Source organism: Lissotriton helveticus, chromosome 7 (genome assembly GCF_964261635.1).
Source record: "Lissotriton helveticus chromosome 7, aLisHel1.1, whole genome shotgun sequence".
NCBI lineage: Eukaryota > Metazoa > Chordata > Amphibia > Caudata > Salamandridae > Lissotriton > Lissotriton helveticus.
In genome coordinates, this window is record NC_136068.1 from 8886118 (window position 1) to 8909143 (window position 23026).

Sequence of the window (23026 nt, forward strand, 5' to 3'; positions counted from 1 at the left end):
TAGTATTTTCTAAACAGCCACTCATGAATCAAAGATCTATACACACACTTAATCACTTACCTATAGATTCAGTGTTATTTGCAGTGAATAATTAATAGAAAACTAACAAATATACTAATACGCCTATTCCAACATTACACACCAGCACACATTGTATTCACTTTAAAAAATATCTTATTGACTTATGCAAACAATGGATCATACTTACATTTACTCATCAACACACTTATACAAACACCACTTCATCTATTCTTCTCTTCACTTAGTGTGTTACAAAATGACTATTAGAAATATACAGTTATCCATACAGTGACTAATACAATCACTAAGTCTTAGGTTTACTTAATTAGATATAACTGTAACATACACTGCTTTTTTCCAATTATATTGGAGATATACTATTGAGAGACATACTTCATCACCACCACACCCATAAACATATACACTCACTGAAAAAAGTGTTAAAACATGTAGTCCTAATCTCATTTAGCTACTAAATGAACTAATCACACATTTTTAGGCAACTACACCCCCCACCAAACCACATAGATATTCATTTACTCATACAAATACTCAGTTAAGAAACCAATAACAAATATAGTCTTAAATATACCATTTAAGACAAATCAATAAAGACTTTCACACAGTTTAAAAACTACAGATTATATATAGTGAGACTCTACAAATTAGTCAAGGAAACAATCACTGACACTGTTACTAAATCCACCATCCACATATTTATATTTATATATCCACTCATTCTTCAATACAAAGTAGTGTATTTATAATACATATTTAAATATCAAAGCAAACAACATTCACTGGATGATGTCATAAGTGATGTCATCAGTGATGTCACTGACCATGTCATGACTGATGTAATATTTGACATCATCAGCAGTGGATTGCTGGCGCGCAAGTTATAGTGAGAACAACTAACTATAACGGGGGAATTTCAATGGTTTTGTATGAGTAAAATGTCCAGCTAACTATAACTGGTGTAAAATCTATGGTATGTATATATATTATCTACTGGGACCTTCCTCATGTCCCTTTTGGAACCTTTGACAAACTCAAAATTCATGACCTTGCAATGGAAAAAGAGTGGGGGCCGCCAGTAGATAGTTATAGTTAGGACCTAGTTTCCATAGTTTTTTGTTTTCCCAATTACTTTGGCGCCGGATAACGAATCTTTGCGGAATTTTTAAAACTTGTGGGACGCTCCGGTCAGCTCCTGTCTTGAAAGTTGTGGGGTGATTTGGCAAGCGGGGGCCGAAAAAAAGGGGGTCCCAAAATGTGTTTTCTCCATGTTATGTTCCATAGGAAACTTGAGTCACAGCTACAGCTCGAACTGCTGAACGGAATTACACCAAATTTGGCAAAAAGGCAGCTTTTGCTTCAGAAAGAACTCTTTTTGTTAAATGGTGGGAATCCGTTCAGTAGTTCCTGAGAAATTAAAAAAATAAAAAGTTTCGATATCTGGGCGGAGACGAAACCCCTGAGCATGAGCTTGGCTCTAATTGGCTGGCGACACTTCAAACCAGGAAGTGTTGGCAGCCATCTTGGGCCTCACATCAAGTGAAAATCGAAAAGGTGAGACAAGTAAGCATGATTGTGTATATTGGGATTAATTAAGGTACATATATAAATGTATATTCACCTTCTGTAAGTATATGCCCTGTGTGTGTGTGATTGACGTGAGGAGACACGGTGTCCCGGTAAGCAATAGGGGAGGAGCTACGTTAGGTCGAGTTAGATACTGGCAGCGAAGGCTATGCATACTGTTCGCGGAGGGGGCAAATATTGTTTTTGCGGCGTTTTCTTTTGAAAACTCATAGAGAGGAGCTTAAAGCCCAAGTCTTTCGGCTGGGCGGCTGTAAAATATGTGAGCTGTGATTGCGCTATGCCGTCAAAAATTGCCCGCATGGAGTTCAATTATAGGCTGAGCGTGCCTCTCACTGGTACAGTGCAAGCGAACGTCCAGCGCCGGCTAAGTGTACCGTGAGAGTTCAGCAACTCAGCTGCTGAGTGTCTGTGTTGTGCCTTCAAATTGAACCAGACAGTGAACGCAGCCCCCAACCTGATGTGCCTCCAGAGCTGGCATTTCCCCGGACTCGCAGTGATCTCGCCGGTGGCAGACGATGGTCTTCCGGGCGCCCATGACTCCTGGTTGGCAGAGCTCGCTTCCCTGGAGGCAGACGCGCCTGGCTGGGCTCCGGGGCCGCGGGCACTAGCTTGAACTTTGGGCAGCGGTGGTGTTGGGAAGGTTTGGAGCTGCGGGAGCCATGATGGGTCGGGGACCGTGGTGGAGCTGGGCACCCCGCTGCTCTTTTGCCTCTGCTGTGCTGTGCTGCAGCGGCATGGGAGTCACACACACCAAGTTTGTGATCTTCAACAGGGCGCAGGTCCTGGCCCTGCAGATGTGGAGGCTGGCCGATGAGGACCTGGGAGTGGTCACCATGCAGGTATGTTTGGCTGGGGGAGGGAACAATGGAATGAGGCATGGGTGAGCACCCCAGCTGCACTCAGTGTCTGACTGTTGCCCCTGTATGTACGCTGTAGTGCGCTGTGGCACTGGGTATACCTGTCCCGTGCCGTGCACGCTCCACATGTGCCCTCGCCTAATGCAGGGCACTGTGCATGCCCCCCGCTTTCCCACTTGGAAGTATGGACTTGGTGAATAAAGCAGGGTGCAACAGTTGTTTCACCCACTGTCCTGTACTTTAAGTTCTGTTTTCTCATTGGTGTAATTGGATCCTTCTACAGTTCTGCACTTTACGTTGTCCTGCACGCAGCCTGCCGCATTCCAGCACTTCATTCTGCTGTGGCCCCGGTCCTCTTGTGCTAGCGACCTGCATCTTCAAAGTTCTCAAGTGCCAAGAAGAGCGCATGGCATCATTGCGTGCTTTTGGAGCGTAGATGGCCCATTGATGGTGCTTGCCTTTTCGGATCAATTATTGAATATTACCATCTTGTTATGGTCATGACGGCCAGGTAGTCCTGTCACACTTGGGTATGCATGCACCACCTATTGCACAGCAACCTTTCGTGGACTTCATTCAGGGATTCAAATAATAAGTGGTATGATGGGGCCGTTAACCTTGTTTAAACTGGATTTAGTAATTATCGCAAAGACTTTCTATGAACTAGGCATATTTCGGCCACCTCAGGTGATGACCGCTTTCCATGAATGCGGTCTGTTGTCACAGATGGTGCAGTGGGCCGGCAGGTGCCTGTGATTCCTCATGTCAGTTATTTCCAGGGCACCACTGTTTGTGCGTGTGTTCAGATGCCCTGACTCTCTTGCTGCATCCTGTTGTGAGTTCTGTTCTGTTGGTTTACATGCGCCACACCAGCGGTGGTGGCAGCGCAAGTTCTTCTTTCTTGTTCCTCACAGAGGGGGTCTCTCTGAGAGAGGAGAGCCTGGCTCTCATGGATGTGGGTGTGAACAGGCTCAGTGCCCACCTCAAACTCTCTCACTGGTGTCTCTGTGCCCACCTAGGACTCTGTCTCACTCCAGTCTCCGTGCCCACCTAGGACTCTCTCTCAGTGGTATCTCCATGCCTACCTATTACTCTCTCACTGGTGTCGCTGTACCCACCTAGGACTCTCACACTGGTGTTTCCGTGCCCACCTATCACTCTCTCACTGGTGTCCCCGTGCCCACCTAGGTAGGACTCCCTCTCACTGGTGTCTCCGTGCCCACCTAGGACACTCTCTCTCACTGGTGCCTCTGTGCCCACATATCACTCTCTCACTGGTGTTTCCGTGCCCACCTATCACTCTCTCACTGGTGTCCCCGTGCCCACCTAGGTAGGACTCTCTCTCACTGGTGTCTCCATGCCCACCTAGGACACTCTCTCTCACTGGTGCCTCTGTGCCCACATATCACTCTCTCACTGGTGTCCCTGTGCCCAACTAGGTAGCACTCTCTCTCGCTGGTGTCTCCGTGCCCACCTAGGACTCTCTCTTTCTCTCACTGGTATTTCTGTGCCCACCTAGGACTTTCTTTCTCATTGGTATCGCTGTGCCCACCTAAGACTCTCTCTCTCACTGGTGTCTCTTTGCCCATCTAAGACTTTCTCTCTCACTGGTGTCCCCATGCCCACCTAGGTAGGACTTTCTCTCACTTCTGTCTCCATGCCCAACTAGGACCCTCTCTTTCTCTCTCACTGGTATTTCTGTGCCCACCTAGCACTCTCTCACTGGTATCTCTGTGCCCACCTATAAATACCACACATACCTATATACTTTGTCTCATTTTCCACACATACTACAATTGGACCATATATAATAGGGAAAGCAACATAAACACTTAAATTAAAAATATATATCACATATATTTATTATTTGTTTGTATACAAAATATCACTTTTAAAAAAGCGCATAAATCCATACAGTTAATAACACAAAAATGTCATAAAAATACAATACTTTAAAAAAGTTAATCACCGTAGGCATGAACACATCAAGAGAGTGAAAAACCAAAAGCTAGACAGAAAAAATTGGTCGTAACACTTTACACCTCCGTAATAACATAATATTACAAGCACGGAAATATGCCATATATAATTAGCCTTCTTTCACCAGTGCTCACTGACCGGATTGTGTATCAGAATGTAGCATTGACGCGTTTCGATGGGATTTTGCCTTATAAGTCTATCTTTATTAAGACCTGTATTATGTACACTCTGTCTTATATTGAACATTTTCATGCAGTCACCTATATTGAGATACGGTCAATGTTATGTTTATACTCCAGAGAAACATAATAGAATACATCTAAAAACAAATAACAACCCCCAGATATATCTATTTCTAAACAAGTATTTTACATTTCCTATTTATTGGACGAGCAAGCTATCGACTGTATCTCTTGTATCCTATTCAATCAATCAATCAATCAATCAATCACCTGACCTGAGAGACCTGACCTGACCTGGTCAGCCCGGTGGCTCCTCCTGCTGCGTGGCCCACCCCGAATGTGGCTGTTCTCCTCCCGCTGCCGCTGCCAGGAGTAATCTTGTGCCCCTACTAGGTCTGGCCCCCTGCCCCTGACCTCCCTCTGTGCCTGCTCTGCTTTTAATTTGTATTCTTCGCCGTTTTTCTCCTCTGGCCCCCTGCCCCTGACTTTCCCTCTGTGCCTGCTTGTTTTAATTGTACTCTGTATTGTCTTGTGCCGTTTTCTCGTTCCTCCTCGTGTTAACTCTGTGCCCCTTGTCGCCCAGTTCTCCCCTGCACCTCGGTGCCGCTGCCCCACCCCGCTCCCTGCCGCTGCTCCCCCGTGGCCCCACCCCCGCTCCCTCTAGCATCACCGCATCCTTCCCCCCACTCGCCACCCCGCTCCCGCCTCCCAGCTGCTCCTCCCTCCCACAAGAGTACTTAAAGCGAGGCTCACGGGCAAGGAGCTGTGACCTGACATGACCTGGTCAGCCCGGTCGCTCCTCCTGCTGTGTGGCCCACCCCGAGTGTGGTTGTTCTCCTCCCGCTGCCACCGCCACTGCCAGGAGTAATCTTGTGCCCCTGCTAGGTCTGGACCCCTGCCCCTGACCTCCCTCTGTGCCTGCTCCACTTTTAATTTTTATTCTTCGCCGTTTTTCTCCTCTGGCCCCCTGCCCCTGACTTTCCCTCTGTGCCTGCTTGTTTAATTGTACTCTGTATTGTCTGGTGCCGTTTTCTCGCTCCTCCTCGTGTTGACTCTGTGGCCCTTGTCGCCCAGTTCTCCCCTGCACCTCGGTGCCACTGCCCCACCCCACTCCCTGCCACTGCTCCCCCGCGGCCCCACCCCCGCTCCCTCTAGCATCACCGCATCCTTCCCCCCCACTTGCCACCCCACTCCCGCCTCCCAGCTGCTCCTCCCTCGCCCCGCCCCCTACTCTCCATTTATGGCAGAGTGCACATGTACGCGCAGCATAGACGCGCAGCGGGCGCGCCGAAGGCGCGCCAAAGGTAAGCCCGTCTGCGCCCGTCCGTGCCTGGACCGCGCCCAGCGCCAGAACCCCTGGCCCCCGAGGATGCCAGTCCTCCCGCCAAACTTACGACTACGCCACCCTCAATGCTCTCAACACCGGTCGAATCCCCGGCTGCACCCAGCCACCCCAGGACGCACCCACGGACCCTTCACCTGCCAATCCTGCAAGTTCTCCTGCATCCGGACCTGCACCGCACCCGCCAAGATGAGCACTAGCAGCAACCACCTGAAGTGCATCCTGCTCAACACCCGCTCCGTCCACAGACACGCCGTAGAACTCTGGAACCTCCTCGACACCACAGCCCCAGACAACGCTTTGCTCACGGAAACCTGAATGAATGCCTCCTCAGCACCTGACATCGCCATCACCATCCCGGACGGATACAAGATCATCCGGAGGGACCGCGTCAACAAGACTGGAGGAGGCATTGCCATCGTCTACAAGAACACCATCCGCATCACGACCAACTCCGACGACACCCTCACAGTCGCTGAACACCTGCACTTCCAGATCCACACCGACCCCAAGACCACCCTCAGAGGCACCCTCATCTACAGACCCCCGGGACCACGCACACAATTCAGCGAAGACATCGCCGACTTCATCAGCCCGCACGCCCTCCCCTAAGTGGACTACATCCTCCTCGGGGACCTCAATTTCCATCTGGAGAACAACATCGACCGCAACACCACCACCCTGCTGGACAACCTCGCCAACCTCGGACTCAAGCAACTGGTGACCACCCCCACCCACCACGCCGGCCACACGCTCGACCCCGTCTTCTCCTCCAGCAAGGACATCTCCTTCAGCCACGCCACCTGACTCCACTGGACAGACCACAGCTGCATCCACTTCAGCTTCAGAAGGACCACGCTCCACCACCACCAGCAACAAATCCCCCACAGAAGCTGGAACAAGATCACAGCCGACCAGCTCGCCACATCCCTGGGCCAGAACCCTCCCGCCAGCTCAGAGAACCCCAACCAAGCCGCCAACAACCTCACGAGGTGGATCAGCAACTGCGTAGACGACCTCGCTCCACTGAAAACCCCCCCTGCCAGACCCGGCACCAAGAAAGCCTCCTGGTTCACCGACGAACTCAGGAGCTCCAAGAAGAACTGCCGAACCCTCGAGAAAGCCTGGCGCAGAGACCCAACTACAGACAAAATGACCACCCTCAAGCTCGCCACACGAAAACACCACCAACTGATCCACGCCACCAAGAAAACCGCATTCAAGGAACGACTGGACAACAACGCCCACAACAGCAAGGAACTCTTCAACATCGTCAAAGAGCTCTCGAACCCTAGCGCTGGAAACAACAATATCACTCCCTCGCAAGATCTCTGCAACTCGCTCGCCTCGTTCTTCCACAGCAAGATTGCAGACATACACAACAGTTTCAGCGCACAGCCGACGCACCCTAAGACCACACCAACGCCCCCCACCACCACCCTCCGCGCTTGGACCCCGATCAACACCGAAGACACCATGAGGACAATAAATTCCATCCACTCCGGATCACCAACCGACCCCTGCCCTCACCACGTCTTCAACAAGGCAGACTCCGTCATCGCACCCCATCTACGGGACATCATCAACGCCTCCTTCGACACCGCCACCTTCCCAGAGAGCTGGAAGCATGCCGAACTCAGAGCCCTACTGAAGAAACCATCAGCAGACCCCACCGACCTCAAAAACTATCGCCCCATCTCGCTCCTTCCGTTTCCTGCCAAAGTCATAGAGAAGACCGTCAACAGACAGCTGTCCGCCTTCCTCGAGACGAATGGATCCCTCAACCACACACAGTCCGGCTTCCAGGCCAACCACAGCACCGAGACCGCCCTCATCGCAGCCACCGACGACATCCGAACCCTGCTCGACAACGGGGAAACAGCGGCCCTCATCCTCCTGGACCTCTCCGCGGCATTCGACACGGTCTGCCACCGCACCCTAGTGCAGTGCCTCAACAACATTGGAATTCAGGAGAAGGCACCGATCCGAGGCCACTGAAGTCATCTGCGGCGTACCACAAGGATCATCACTCAGCCCCACGCTGTTTAACATATACATGAGCCCCCTTGCGGCCATCGCACGCCAACACAACCTCAACATCATCTCCTACGCTGACGACACCCAGCTGATCCTCTCCCTCACCAACGATCCCGCCACCGCCAGAACCAACCTACACGAAGGGATGAAAGACGTAGCCGAGTGGATGATGAACAGCTGCCTGAAACTGAACTCAGATAAGACGGAAGTCCTCATCCTGGGATCCTCGCCCTTCGCCTGGGACGACTCCTGGTGGCCCCCTGCCCTGGGCAGCGCACCCAAACCCACAGACCACGCACACAACCTGGGCTTCATCCTGGACTCCTCCCTCTCCATGACCAGACAAGTCAACGCCATCTCCTCGTCGTGCTTCAACATTCTACGCATGCTACATAAGATCTTCCGGTGGATCCCCACCGAAACCAGGAAGACGGTCACCCAGGCCCTCATCACCAGCCGACTGGACTACGGCAACTCCCTCTACGCCGGAACGACTGCAAAAATCCAGAAAAGACTCCAGCGCATTCAGAACGCCTCAGCACGCCTCATCCTTGACATCCCCCGACACAGCCACATCTCCGTACACCTGAGAAACCTATACTGGCTCCCCGTCAGCAAGAGAATCACGTTCCGACTCCTCACCCAAGCACACAAAGCTCTCCACAACCAAGGCCCAAAATACCTCAACGACCACCTGACCTTCTACACTCCCACCCGCCAGCTTTGATCGACCAGCCACGCCCTCGCCGCCGTCCCCCGCATCCGAAGAGCAACAACGGGAGGAAGATCCTTCTCCTACCTGGCCGCCAAGACGTGGAACTCCCTCCCCATCCACCTCCGCTTGACCCAAGACCAGCTCGCCTTCAGGAAGCAACTCAAGACCTCGCTGTTCGAGCAGTAGCGGACCCCCCTACCCAAGCGCCTTGAGACCCTCCGGGTGAGTAGCGCGCTATACAAATGCTTTGATTGATTGATTGATTTTATACACAACATTCTATCATAAATATATATATATAGCTATATTTGAAAAAGCTGTGGAGATAGAAATAAAGAAATTATTTGAACGTCTACACAAAATTAACCATAATTTGTCTTTGGAACATAAAAAAGCTTCAAGAGAACTAAGAGAAAACACTAAAATTATAATCAAGCCCGCCGATAAAGGCGGGGGTGGTTATTTTTGATCAAATTAACTATGATGACAAAATGATGAGACTTCTTGATGTTAAAGAATACTATAAACAAGTGTCTCACAGCAAGAATGTACAACTTGATAAGGATGTGTATGAAATATTGGATAGGGCTAGGCAAGAGGAGTGGATTAGGAGTGGATGAGGAATATACATTTTTGTACAACTGAGATCCCATCACCCCAGCAATCTATGGGCTTCCGATAATCCACAAAAAATATAGAACGACCTCCTATGTGCCCAATAGTCAGCAGTATAGGTTCAAATTTGGAACCCTTGAGTAGATACGCTGACTATTTTTTTAAACCAATTGTGGCCAAACAAAAGTCCTACCTTAATGATTCAGCACATGCTATAACCACATTCGAAGGGGTGAGCTTCAACAGGGTGACCCAGTATTGGGTCACCCTGGATATTGAAGCTCTTTAAACTAATATCCCGCAGGAAGATACCATTAGAACTATTCACACTATGCTTCAAGTTGAGGACCTTAGAGGAGGGAATCTGGATTTTATCATCAGCTGCGTGCAACTAGTACTGAAGAACAACTTTTTCCTCTACAAAAAGGATTTATACCATCAAATAAAGGAGACCAGCATGGGCGCAACCTGCGCCCCAAGTCTGGCCTGCTTATGTGTAAGCAATTTTGAACGGATGTATATTTTTAACGAACTAGCACCGTTCTTTGAGAACATCAGTCACTGGCACCGCTTCATAGATGACATCATCTTTATTTGGAGTGGTGCAAGTGAACCTTTGGAGGAATTCATTGCATGGCTGAACTTGAGAGAGCCTAATTTGAAATTTACTTCAAGTTGGAGTAATACTCATATCAACTTCCTGGATGTATGTTTTAAAAGTGTGGACGATGTCTTGGCGGTTGAACTATATAGTAAACCGACAGACAAAAACACCCTCCTACACTACCAGAGTCATCATCCGAAATCGCAGAAAGACAATATCCCGTTTGGGGAATTTTTGCGGCTTCGGAGAATTGGAAGTTTTTTACATTCATTCAGAGAAGTTTACTAAAAAATTAGTAGATAGAGGATACCCTAAAAAATTGGTAAATAACTCATTAAAAAGGGCTAGATTCTACAACAGAGAAGCTATGCTGGATATCAATAAAAAAAGAAAAGAGATAATAACAAAAGTGTACAGAAGATAGTGTTTGTCAGTAAACTCTCGAATGTTAGTAACCAAATCAAGAATGTCATTAATAGAAATTGGAAAATTTTAAACCACGAGGGAGAGGAACCTATTGAAAAAACGTTGTTTACGTTTAGACGCAATACTAATTTAAGAAATTCCTTAGTTCACACTTACCTTGATCAAGAAGAGTGTTTTCAAAGTACCTTGTCCCAGACACGAGCCATAGGAAATAACAGGTGTGGTAACTCTTCAATATGTGAACAGTGTCTAGTAGGAAAATCAATTGAATATAGGGGTCAGACCTATTATTCTAAAGATCTGACCAACTGTAGAACAAAGAGCCTGATCTATCTTTTAGTTTGCCCTTGTGGCTTAGGCTACTTGGGCGAGACAGGGTAGGAATTACATCCCAGATTGACCGAACATAAATCTGCAATCCGCACCCAAAAAGAAAACGCACCACTGACAGCATATTTCCTGCAAGAAAACCATAAAAGTGACAGTTTTAAATGTTTTGTTTTGGAAAAAAATCAAAATCAGCTGACGGGGTTGTAATATGGAAAAAGTGAGGAAGATGTGAGAACAGTGGTTCGTATGTACTATGGATACCATTAATATTGGCCTGAATAGTAGGGAGGAGTGGATGTTATGTGTGTCATAAGGTTCAAGATATAAATTAGATTATACTTACACCTTTATACAGATAGTAGTAGATAAATAATGATGATAGAATATAGGGTCCAATGGGAAGTGATAGATCCACTTATGAATGGGCCATTAGGGTATCTAATAGGGTACATTAGCCAATTAAACACGTAACACCGTGTAAAATTACTTTTTGCGATCTATTACTTAGATTGGACTACCATTATGTGAAAGCGGGGGGACATGCTCTTTATTTTGAACGAGAATATGGGCTTCTTTTTACAACTAATGGCTATAGCACCATAATACACGTGTCTAAAATATTGGTGTATTTTGAAATTTACGAGAATGGTGCAGCGGAATATTTGATCAATAACTATGAAGATTATCCTCTGTTTTCTGACTCTAAAAGATATAAGACGGAGACTCGCCAAAAGAAAAAAAAAATTGTGCCCTTTGGTATATAAACAAGTGGGGAGATATTTTTCCTAACTGTTATCCAAATTAATATTTTCTGAAGGATTTAAATGCATATATCCTTTGGGTAGGAGTGAGTATTCTCACTCTTTACCCCTTATTAAGATCGCGCCCACATTTAGGGAGGTATGATAAACAACTTAGCTGAGCAATGTCAAAATATCGCGTCCGAGTTGACCCGGAAGTTGCCCAAGTGTGCCCACTTTAGTGATAGAATATATAAAGGAAGAGGTACCGAGCCCGGAGGGACCGCGTCAACCAGACGGGAGGAGGAATCGCCATCGTTCACAAGAACACCATCCGTATCACAACCAACTCTGATGACACCCTGACCACCGCTGAACAACTCCACTTCAAGATACACACAGACCCCAAGACCACACTCAGAGGCACCCTCATCTACAGACCCCCGGGACCCCGCACACAATTCAGCGAAGACATCGCAGACTTCATCAGCCCACACGCCCTCCCATCCACCGACTACATCCTCCTAGGGGACCTCAACTTCCACCTGGATAACAACAAGGACTGCAACACCGCCGCCCTGCTGGACAACCTCGCCAACCTCGGACTCAAGCAACTGGCGAACACCCCCACCCACTACGCCGGCCAAACGCTTGACCCAGTCTTCACCTCCAGCAAACATGTCTCCTTCAGCCACTCCACCGGACTCCACTGGACTGACCACAGCTGCGTCCACTTCAGCTTAAGAAGAACCACGACCCACCACCACCCCAAACAGGTCCCTCGCAGAAACTGGAGCAAGATCACCGCTGACCAGCTCACCACCTCCCTCAGCCGGAACTCCCCCACCAGCACAGCGGACCCCAACGAAGCAGCCAACAACCTCACACAGTGGATCACCGTCTGCGCAGATGAACTCGCACCACTAAAGACCCCTCCCAGCAGACCCGGCAGCAAGAAAACCTCATGGTTCACCGACGAACTCAAGAACTCCAAGAAGAACTGCTGCACCCTCGAGAAGGCCTGGCGCATCGACCAGACCACAGACAACATGACTGCCCTCAAGAACGCCACCTGCAATCCCCATCAGCTGATCGCACCACCAAGAAGTCAGCACTCAAAGAACGACAGGACAACAATGCCCCCAACAGCAAGGAACTCTTCAGCATCGTCAAAGAGCTCTCCAACCCCAGCGCCGGAAACAACAACATCGCTCCCTCGCAAGACCTCTGCGACTCGCTTGCCTCATTCTTCCACCGCAAGATCGCCAAAATACACAACAGCTTCGGCCCACCAACCATGCACCCCACCACCGAACCAACGCCCCCCACCAGCACCCTCCGCGTCTGGACCCCGGTCAGCACCGAAGACACCATCAGCACGATGAACACCATCCATTCCGGATCACCTACCGACCCCTGCTCCCACCACGTTTTCAACAAGGCCGACTCCACCATCGCACCCAAACTCCGGGACATCATCAACACCTCCTTCAACACTGCCACCTTCCCGGAGAGCTGGAAGCACGCCGAGATCAACGCCCTCCTGAAAAATAAAAACAGCTGACCCCTCCGACCTCAAGAACTTCCGCCCCATCTCGCTCCTCCCGTTTCCGGCCAGGGCCATCGAGAAGACCGTCAACAGACAGCTCCCCGCCTTCCTCGAGAGGAATGGATCCTCGACCAGTCACAGTCCAGCTTCTGAGCCAACCACAGCACTGAGAACGCCCTCATCGCAGCCACAGACGACATCAGATCCCTGCTAGACAACGGGGAAACAGCCGCCCTCATCCTCCTGGACCTCTCCGCAGCATTCGACACCGTCTGCCACCGTACCCTAGTGCAGCGCCTCAGCAACACCGGAATCCAAGAGAAGGCACTGGAATGGATCATCTCGTTTCTCGCTGGAAGAACCCAGAGAGTCCGCCTCCCCCCGTTCAGATCAGAGGCCACCAAAGTCATGTGCGGCGTACCACAAGGATCATCACTCAGCCCCACTCGCTTCAACATCTACATGAACCCCCTCGCAGCCATCGCACGCCAACACAACCTCAACATCATCTCCTATGCCGACGACACCCAGCTGATCCTCTCCCTCACCAACGACCCCGCCACCGCCAGAACCAGCCTACACGAAGGGATGAAAGATGTCGCCGACTGGATGAAGAACAGCCGCATGAAACTGAACTCAGACAAGACGGAAGTCCTCATCCTGGGATCATCACCCACTGCCTGGGACGACTCCTGGTGGCCCCTCACCCTGGGCACCACTCCCAAGCCAACGGACCATGCACGCAACCTGGGCTTCATCCTGGACTCCTCCCTCTCGATGACCAGACAAGTCAACGCCGTAACATCATCATGCTTCAATACCCTGCGCATACTCCGCAAGATCTTCCGATGGATCCCCACCGATACCAGGAAGATGGTCACCCAGGCATTCGTCACCAGCCGACTCGACTACGGAAACACCCTCTACGCCGGAACCACAGCCAAACTTCAGAAAAGATTCCAACGCATCCAAAACTCCTCCGCACGTCTCATCCTGGACATCCCCCGACGCAGCCACATCTCCGACCACCGGAGAGACCTGCGCTGGCTCCCCGTCAGCAAGAGGATTACGTTCAGACTCCTCACCCACGCACACAAAGCTCTATATGACCTGGGCCCCAAGTACCTCAACACCGACTGACCTTCTACACGCCCACCCGCCGGCTCGATCGACCAACCTCGCCCTCGCCACCGTTCCGCGCATCCGCAGAGCCACCGCCGGAGGAAGATCCTTCTCCTACCTGGCAATCAAGTCATGGAACTCCCTCCCCACCCACCTTCGGCGAACCCAGGACCATCTCACCTTCAGGAAGCAACTCAAGACCTGGTTTTTCGAGCAGTAAACGGACCCCTCCCCCCAGCGCCTTAAGACCCGCCCGGGTGAGTAGCGTGCTATACAAATGCTATGAATAATTGATTGATTGATTCATTGAGCCGTTATTTTGAGACAGAATTCTACACAAGGGTGCGGACGGTCAGTTCGAGTGCTGGGAGACTGCGGTAAGAAACTGAGCAAATGCGAGTGTTTGTACAAATGGAGTCAGGTTAAAAAATAAACTTTAGGGCGGGTATGCCTTGTGAAATGCCCTGAGTTATATTCCTAAGATTTGCTCGAGGACTAAAAGATAAACAAGAAGAGCCCGCGTTTGTCCATGATCGTATCAAAAGACCAACAGCGTAAAATGAATTGGTGGGGATATATAAATGAGTAAAGAAGTGTGTTTTCCCCGAGTTACATTTCTAAGAGTTGCTCGAGGAGAAAAGTTTAATGAGGCAGAGTCCGTTCTAGTGTTCTGCCGGAAGTAAAGAATAAGAAATAGTTGGTATTAATGAGTAGGTACATCGATCTTTAGAATACGTATGCCCCATGAGTGTCAACTCAATAACAATATTGGACTGATTCCATTTGAAGCTAAGTGAGTCTATATTGTAACAGATATAAAGAGGTACTGGTGAGATATAAAGAGATGGCGTTTCAGGTCATAATTCATGAGAATCCTAACTCTGACAAGTATTAGCCATGTAAATTTCTCTCTCACAGGACATTGGACCCTAATTATAAAAGGGCTTTTTGAGAGCAAATATTTCACTCCAAGTAATTACCAAGCGCCCTAGAAGGTTCTACCAAGATCCAAGGTTGCCAATGCACGACAAGCAAATTTTTTCAGCTAAAGGTAATAAATACATTTATTCACTCGTAGTTATACAAGAGAGGATGCTATGTGGTTGAGGAAGTCATATATGATAGAATGTTGTGTATAAAACACATATATTTTCCATTTGTACAGGTAGACTTCCTAAATAGGACAAAGCTATCTCCCAGATAAGATCGGATTATACTCACCGTGGTTTCCACCATATTAAGTTGTAAGGTGAGGAGTCTTGAATATAGCTAAGTCCACCCTAAAATAAGAACATGTAGAGAGGTAGCATGTGAATAATAAGCCTGTGTTGATTTTTCTGCCAACAGTTTTAAGACAAGGGGCTTGGACTGTAGTGTTTCACTCAACGCACAGATGATAAAGGGTTCTAGCAGGGAGGTCCCGCTAATTTAAGCGGGTGAGACACGACATGACATCCATAAGTGTGGATCTATGTAATATGGAGCGTGACAGTGGCAGTATAAGGTGTATGACGGTATGACGTGTTTGATGTTAATAGTATGACTGAAGTTGGGTAGTAAAATGATTACACCATATCTAAAGGGAAGCATATTGTTTTTTAAGCACAGCCCATCATCTATTATGTTTGATACTTTATTTCTATTTTTAAACTGCAACAGAATGGGGGGTGGTAAATGAATAGGATACAAGAGATACAGTCGATAGCTTGCTCGTCCATTAAATAGGACATGTAAAATACTTGTTTAGAAATAGATATATCTGGGGGTTGTTATTTGTTTTTAGATGTATTCTATTATGTTTCTCTGGAGTATAAACATAACATTGACCGCATCTCAATATAGGTGACTGCATGAAAATGTTCAATATAAGACAGAGTGTACATAATACAGGTCTTGATAAAGATAGACTTATAAGGCAAAATCCCATCGAAACGCGTCAACACCACATTCTGATACACAATCCGGTCATTGAGCACTGGTGAAAGAAGGCTAATTATATATGGCATATTTCCGTGCTTGTAATATTATGTTATGACGGAGGTGTAAAGTATTAAGATCAATTTTTTCTGTCTAGCTTTTGGTTTTTCACTCTCTTGATGTGTTCATGCCTACGGTGATTAACTTTTTTAATGTATTGTATTTTTATGACATTTTTGTGTTATTAACTGTATGTATTTATGCGCTTTTTTAAATGTGATATTTGGTATACAAACAAATAATAAATATATGTGATACTTTTTTTTAATTAAGTGTTTATGTTGCTTTCCTATTATATATGGTCTAATTGTAGTACATGTGGAAAATGAGACAAAGTATATAGTTATGTGTGATGTGTGAACATGGAGTCTTCTCCATAACATTATCTACCCAAAGTGATCTTCCTTTTATCACTGAGTAAGTGCCCTACTCCCTTGTTGGTGTAAAAGGGCCCCTCTTTTCCCTAAACCCAACCTATAAATACCCCATTGTGTTCTGCGCAATGGTGTGTATATGCTTGGACAGCAAGCTGTGCATAGATGGTCTCCAAACACAGTGCATAAACTGTAACTTTTAATGCTGTATTTCCTTTTCTTTTTTTTTACCTAAATGCCTTGTTTACAATCACAGTTTTTAGTCACTTGAGAACAGCAAGCTAGAGCTGTTTATTTTTTGGGGAGGGGTGCTTTGTTTTCTTGCACCCACAATTGTTGCAGTTCTGGGACCCTTTTGGTGCCCGGGCATTTTGTGTCTCTGTCACGGCATCCATGTGGTCTTACTGTGTTTTGTTTGAATTACCCTTTTAATTTGCATGCAGAGTACTTCGCTTTTCAGGTTGGCAGAACGTGCAGCTGGATTGCTGTAAACTGCCATTGTGTTGGAAGCCGCCGTGAATCACCGTAACAGACATGAGGTGGGGTCCGAGAGTGAAAACCTGGACTAACTCCATCATCTCGCATCTGTCTCTGGTCTCTATTTACCAAATTTTAAGTATGGGCGAATTATGCGGACCGCAAATTCGTGCAAAATCGCAAAAAAGTCAGCGAATTCGCAGATTTTCCAGCAAAATCATGGATTTTTTTGCGATTTCCATCTACTCAACTTGAGTACTTTCTACTGGCTAATCAGTAAGGGCTACCTCGTTGGGTAAATGTATAGTGCTTTTCCTACACTGCAGCTGCATAAAGGGCCAGAAGATTTGTCTCCACTGACCATGTGTGCTGTAACTTTGCCACCGCGCCCAATGGCCCTGAGGTCCCTTGAGTGAGCTGTCCATCATAGTTGAGAAAGAGCGGGAATACGTTTGATACCGCTAGTGTGTGGTGCGGGGCTTCTATGCGTGTCAACATGCCTCTTGTGTATAAAGGGTCAGAGAGCGAGCAGGGCAGCAGGTGAGGAGAAAGCAGCCTCCTGGTCACAGGAACGGGGATTGCGCTCGAGAAACTCAGGGATGCAAAGACCTCCCTCGGGTATTACAGCTAATTTTCGACGGCAGATATGGGGTTAAAGCACACTTGCCCAGCCTCGACTGTGCTCACTAATGTTTTGGGCTGATTAAAACGTTACTGAATTTGAGCTTCAACTCGGGCAGCTCCTTTATTTATATCTGTTGACGTTTAATTTTTGGCCCACCGGAAGCACTTACAGAGTTAAGGCAGGTGCCAGGGTTGAAAGCCAACCTTGAAACCATTTTAGAATGGCGCCAGCAAGCACTCTGGCAGCTTGCCGGCGCCATTCTAAAATGGTTACAAAGTTAGCTTCCACTGGAGCACCTGCCTTAACTGTGCATCCTGGGGTAAAAAAAAATATTCCGCCCACTCGCGTATTGGCACATTTTTCATCAATTTCGCGAGATTCGCGGATCGCGAAATTGCCGGAAAATTAACACATTTCGCGAGCGGAGCGGATTTTTACCCATACTTACAAAGTTTGTGTATACCCAAATATCCCATTTTATTGTTCAAATTAAACTATTTATAGTGCAGTGCCGGGCTGTGCAGTTTGCAGTGTGAATAAAACACCATTTATTACCCTGGCAACGCCATACCCCCCCAATTCTGTTTTGTTTTTAAATTTAATTACTGTGGCATTCTGGATATAAACAGCCCTTATTTCACAGGCAACTTTTCGTTTAGTGTTCAAGCTTCCCTAAGCCTTTGGCTTTTTGAGGCAGTAATCAGAGTTTTTCGTTCAGTGCTGGGATTGTAAGCTATATAATAGTATATTCCTTTATGAAATGAACAGTTTGTGAATGACTATAGATACCAACTAGAGCCACTAATGGATTACTGTGTGCGACTCCCGTCCCTTTTTCCTGCAGTATTATGTACTCATTTAATTTGTTTTGCCAAAATTTAGGGGCATTTGAAAGTTAATGGTTTGTGAAGAGCAGAAGTCTGTGGTGAAAAGCGGCCTGCCCACCCCCACCCACCCCCTCAGACCCAGAGGTCCACTGTCATTTAGGTGAGAATGTGGCCAGGAGCCAGCCACACTAGCTTCCGAGGCACCCTGGGGTAAGCCTGGCACCTCGCCGAAGTCAGCAAGGCCCAGCGGCATCTTGGCACAGGAGTGCAGGAGGCAGGTGACCATATGTTCTCTTTGACCCCACTTGTCACCACCCCAGCTCCCTGGCTTGTGTTTGCTGTGCTTACAATACATGTTTACTCTCCCACATGCATTTTTAGCATCCCACTGCCAACTATTGGCCGTTCCTCCCTGGGTGTTTTCATACCATATGTTGTCGTGTATTTCTATAGGTTCTGAATCGATCCCCCTATTCCTGACCCTATTCTGGTTAAACTAACTATCAAGTTAACTAACAGTCAGCCCATGAGGCAAGAAAACCCCCATGATGCAGATACCGTTATCTGACGCAGTCACACTACGGCACAGGAACGTGTTATCTGATTAGGTCATAACGCTTGAGATCTAATTAGACAAGCGACATTCCTCCAGCCCCTGATAAGGCATACGACGTTCTCATAACAAATCAAACCTATGACAACCTGGATAATCCGTGCGGCCATTGTTTTGATTTCACAGAGAACTTTTGCAAAAGAATGTGCTAACGAGCAAGTCGTATGACATCTTTATTGACGTACCTATGTCCATCCTTACGTCAATCTCGGCACCTTTAAGGTATAAATATTGCCGACCTTGCCCTATGCAAACGCACGCGTGGTGACAAGACGGAGCAGCCATACTTGCCGAAGCCGAGAGCAGAAGCAGACCCCGCTGGCAGCAGCCCCGCCTTCCTGACGCGCTGAGAGACGCGCTGCTATCTCAAGCCGAGAGACCCAGCACCGGCGCTTTCGGGCAGCCCTCGCAGGCAGCCTGGAATATCGAGAGCAGAGAAAGAGATACCATTCCTCATTCATCCTAAATTCCAGGTACAGAACTGAATAACCCCTCACAGAGAATTCTTTAGTTATTCACTTGGCAAAAACAAACTTAACTTAAACTGTAACTTTCTATTCCCGCCCACGCATTAGACTTAGGTCAGGTACACGGGGTAGGCGTATTTAGAAACACCAGTTGAGTACGTTTAGTCAAATGTATATGTGTATGTAAATATATTTTAATCATTTTAAACATCATATGGCTCAGAAACCATATCAATGTTTTTACAGTATTATTTTATACTATTGCTTCTAATGTATGCACTTTACTTAACTATAAGTATTGCAATAATATCGATCCATTTCTCATGTATGAGAAAAGAGACTGATCAATAAATAACACCTTTTTATTGAACACGCCCGTCTCTTCCTTTTCTCTACATTCTGATGAGACTAAGAATGCACGTACTGACTGAGTAAAATAATTGCCTTGTGCTCACACGACTCTCGAGATTGACTCTTGATTAGGGGAGAGCAAAGTTGTCATGTTCTATGGTTGTCAGAAACTAAATCCCTTCTTGTCTAATCAGGGAAGTTAATCCTTCCTTGAACATTCGAGAAAGTTTCTAGCGAACTCTGAGCTTAGCTGGCAAACCCAAAAATTAAGTCTAGTATCGACAGTAGTAGACCTAGTTAACGTCTGGCCTAGGCCTTTACTGCTGTAGTTACTATTCCAATGCGCAGAGCCTATTGGGAAAATAGGAACTACACTACATGGCGCCCAACGCGTTTGGAAAGGGCGATAAAACTAACGTAAGACATTTAGAGTAACTCAGTCGTGCTTTCTCACTCAGACCCCTTTTCCCAAATACTCCAAAGACGTCTGGAGTGGGTGAAAGGTTATATCCTCCAAAACCTCGCAGGAGGGAACTCCTATGTATGGTTCTTGGTCAAGTCAACGTTGAAGGATAAAAACAGTTCCAAAATATTGTGCATCTAATCTCTGTTTCCATAAAGAAACCTGATCTGCAAACAAACATAATACCATCCTGTCTGTAAAATGGGAGACAGTGATGAAGAAAGAGAGGCAGTTAGATTAGCAACTGAACTCGCAGATGCTGATGCTACCATGCAAGCAGCAGACGCGGATATAATACTCATTCCGGTCATTAAAAGGAGATCTATAACCTTAAAACTTATAGAAAATGGACTGACACCTAGAGGTGGCACAGTCATATTCGTAATCGAGGCACACGAATATCGGCAGACAGAGGTATACTATTCATGGATACATTTTCCAGCAGCAAATGCTGTAACAAAGTACTTCCACTATTACAAAGTAGAGGAACCTCCTGAAACGTACACTCCTTTCGAGGAGGTGGAAGTACCACTCAAATTCCAAGAGCATTTGCTCTTATTTGATGGCGCCCTAAAACATAACAATCACATTACAAGGCTCGGTCCTTTAGGAAGACCAGGAGCAACGTGGCCGGTCTTAGCCGGATACACACCACATCCAGACATCGAAAGAATGCCTGCAGCAGAGCTGTTAATACAGCTAAAACAACTACTAAAAATTCATAGACAATTAGTTCAGTATGTAATGCGGACTTCAACAATTCAGCCAGCGATTAAACTTCCACAGCTGACCCCTCACCAGGGGAACACAAATAAAATCACACCACAGAACATCCAATCCTGCCTAGGTAAAGTTCCAGCTAAACGGGAACAAATACCATTCTGGTTGGCACAGAAAATTACCCAAATAGAGGCGGTGTTTCCTGACACCACCCCGCTGGAAAAACACAGGATTCTGACTATATGTCTCCCAATGGGAATCGCACCACACATAGAGGACTGTGACACTTGGGGTACAGTCTTTGCTTCCATCTACACAAAAACGCACGGTGTTCCATCCATTTCGGTGATACCAGATGTGCTAAAACAAATTCAAGATGAATACGGTCCAGAACCTGCTTTAACTCTTGGTATGAAATTACTAAAAGACTTCAAGCAGGTCTCGGCTATATTATTAGCCAACATAAAAGGTGAAGCAGCAAACGTGGCGATCCGCCAGAGGTTAAAAGAGACAGATATAGCAGACCAACCAGCTGAAATTGCCAGAATCATAGAAAAATCCTATGAAGAACTAGGCAGAGATAGTCTAGGTGGAATACCAGTAAAACCGCAACTGACTACAAGTCCAGAAAAAATATTTTTTAATAATAATAATTCACCAAAAAAGAACTGGGATGGAAACAAACAATCCAATCCTAAAGAAAAGAAATTCCAGTCCAGAGGAAGGTCTCCGAGGCGAAGAGAGAAATCTCCAAACCAAAGACAGAGGTCACCGCAGAGTGACCCCTCGGGGAATAGATATAACCTTAGAAATAGGGATAATATTAAAAAACCTGATAGATATCAAGACATTGATACACGTCCCTCTCAATCTTTTCAGAATTCCTCGCAGAAATCGGAAAGAAGAGGACGATCAGAAGAGCACGCCAAGTCCAAAGACAAGGAATCTGCTCAGCTAAAAAAGAAATTACAATTTCCAAAAAAGAAGGTAGCCAGTATCAAGGTAGTTAACAATGCCGAGAATACTGAGGACACAACTGAAAAACGGAGAATGGGCTCAGACAATGCTAGACAGCGCAGCAGAGGTGAGCATAGCTCGCAAAGTCCTTATGAATCATCTGGAGACAGTGGACACGAATGAATACCTTCAAGTGGAAACTGCAGACACCAGAGTTAGCAAGCCCCACAAGATATACGAGATAACATTACGTATAGAGGGAGATAAGACTAGGAAAATAAGGGGACTATTTTGGGATAACCTCTCCAAAGGCTATGACATCCTTCTAGCTGAAAAAGACTGGCCACCAGAGTTTGTCAGGGAGTGCCCGCATGGCGAAGAAGTAATTATGCCTGCCTTCTCGAATCAAATACCGGTTCATAAAAAATACACACTTGCTAGAAAGTGGGCAGTGGCCTTAGCACCTGCTTTATATAAAAATCACGTAGGATGGGATGAGGATTCTCCTCCTCACAAAATCCAGTTAAAATCACAACCTACTGCACAAAGGCAGTACCCAATTAAGCAAGAAGCTAAAAAACAGGTAAATGAAATACTAGATCAGCTAGAATACCAGGGGGTGATTGAAACTTGCACCTCACACATGAACAATCCTTTGTTTCCGGTCTCCAAACCAGACAATTCGTACCGTCTAGTTTTGGATTACCGACACCTTAACACATGTTGCAAAACCTTTGCAGTGCAAAACTCACACAGTGCTGCACTAATGAATAACATAGTGCGCAAAAAATACAAAACAACCTTGGACATCTCCAATGGATTCTTTTGTCAAAACATAGCACCAGAGAGCAGATATTTAACTGCATTCTCAGTAAATGGCACTCAAAAACAATTCTGTCGGTTAGCCCAGGGGTACAAGAACAGCCCGGGGGTATTCTCAGCGAGAGTAACAGAATTACTACAACTATATGATGATGAAGCATTATCTTATGTCGATGACATTTACTTAACAGATGATGACTTGGAGACTCACTTGAAAAGGGTGAACAC

At 46.8% G+C, this 23026-nt stretch overlaps 1 protein-coding gene across 4 annotated transcripts in view; it reads left to right on the forward strand.

Annotated features, from left to right (window-relative positions):
• LOC144766566 (uncharacterized) overlaps positions 1-23026 on the forward strand; it is an 844102-nt gene that overhangs the window by 109449 nt on the left and 711627 nt on the right. The window lies entirely within an intron of this gene.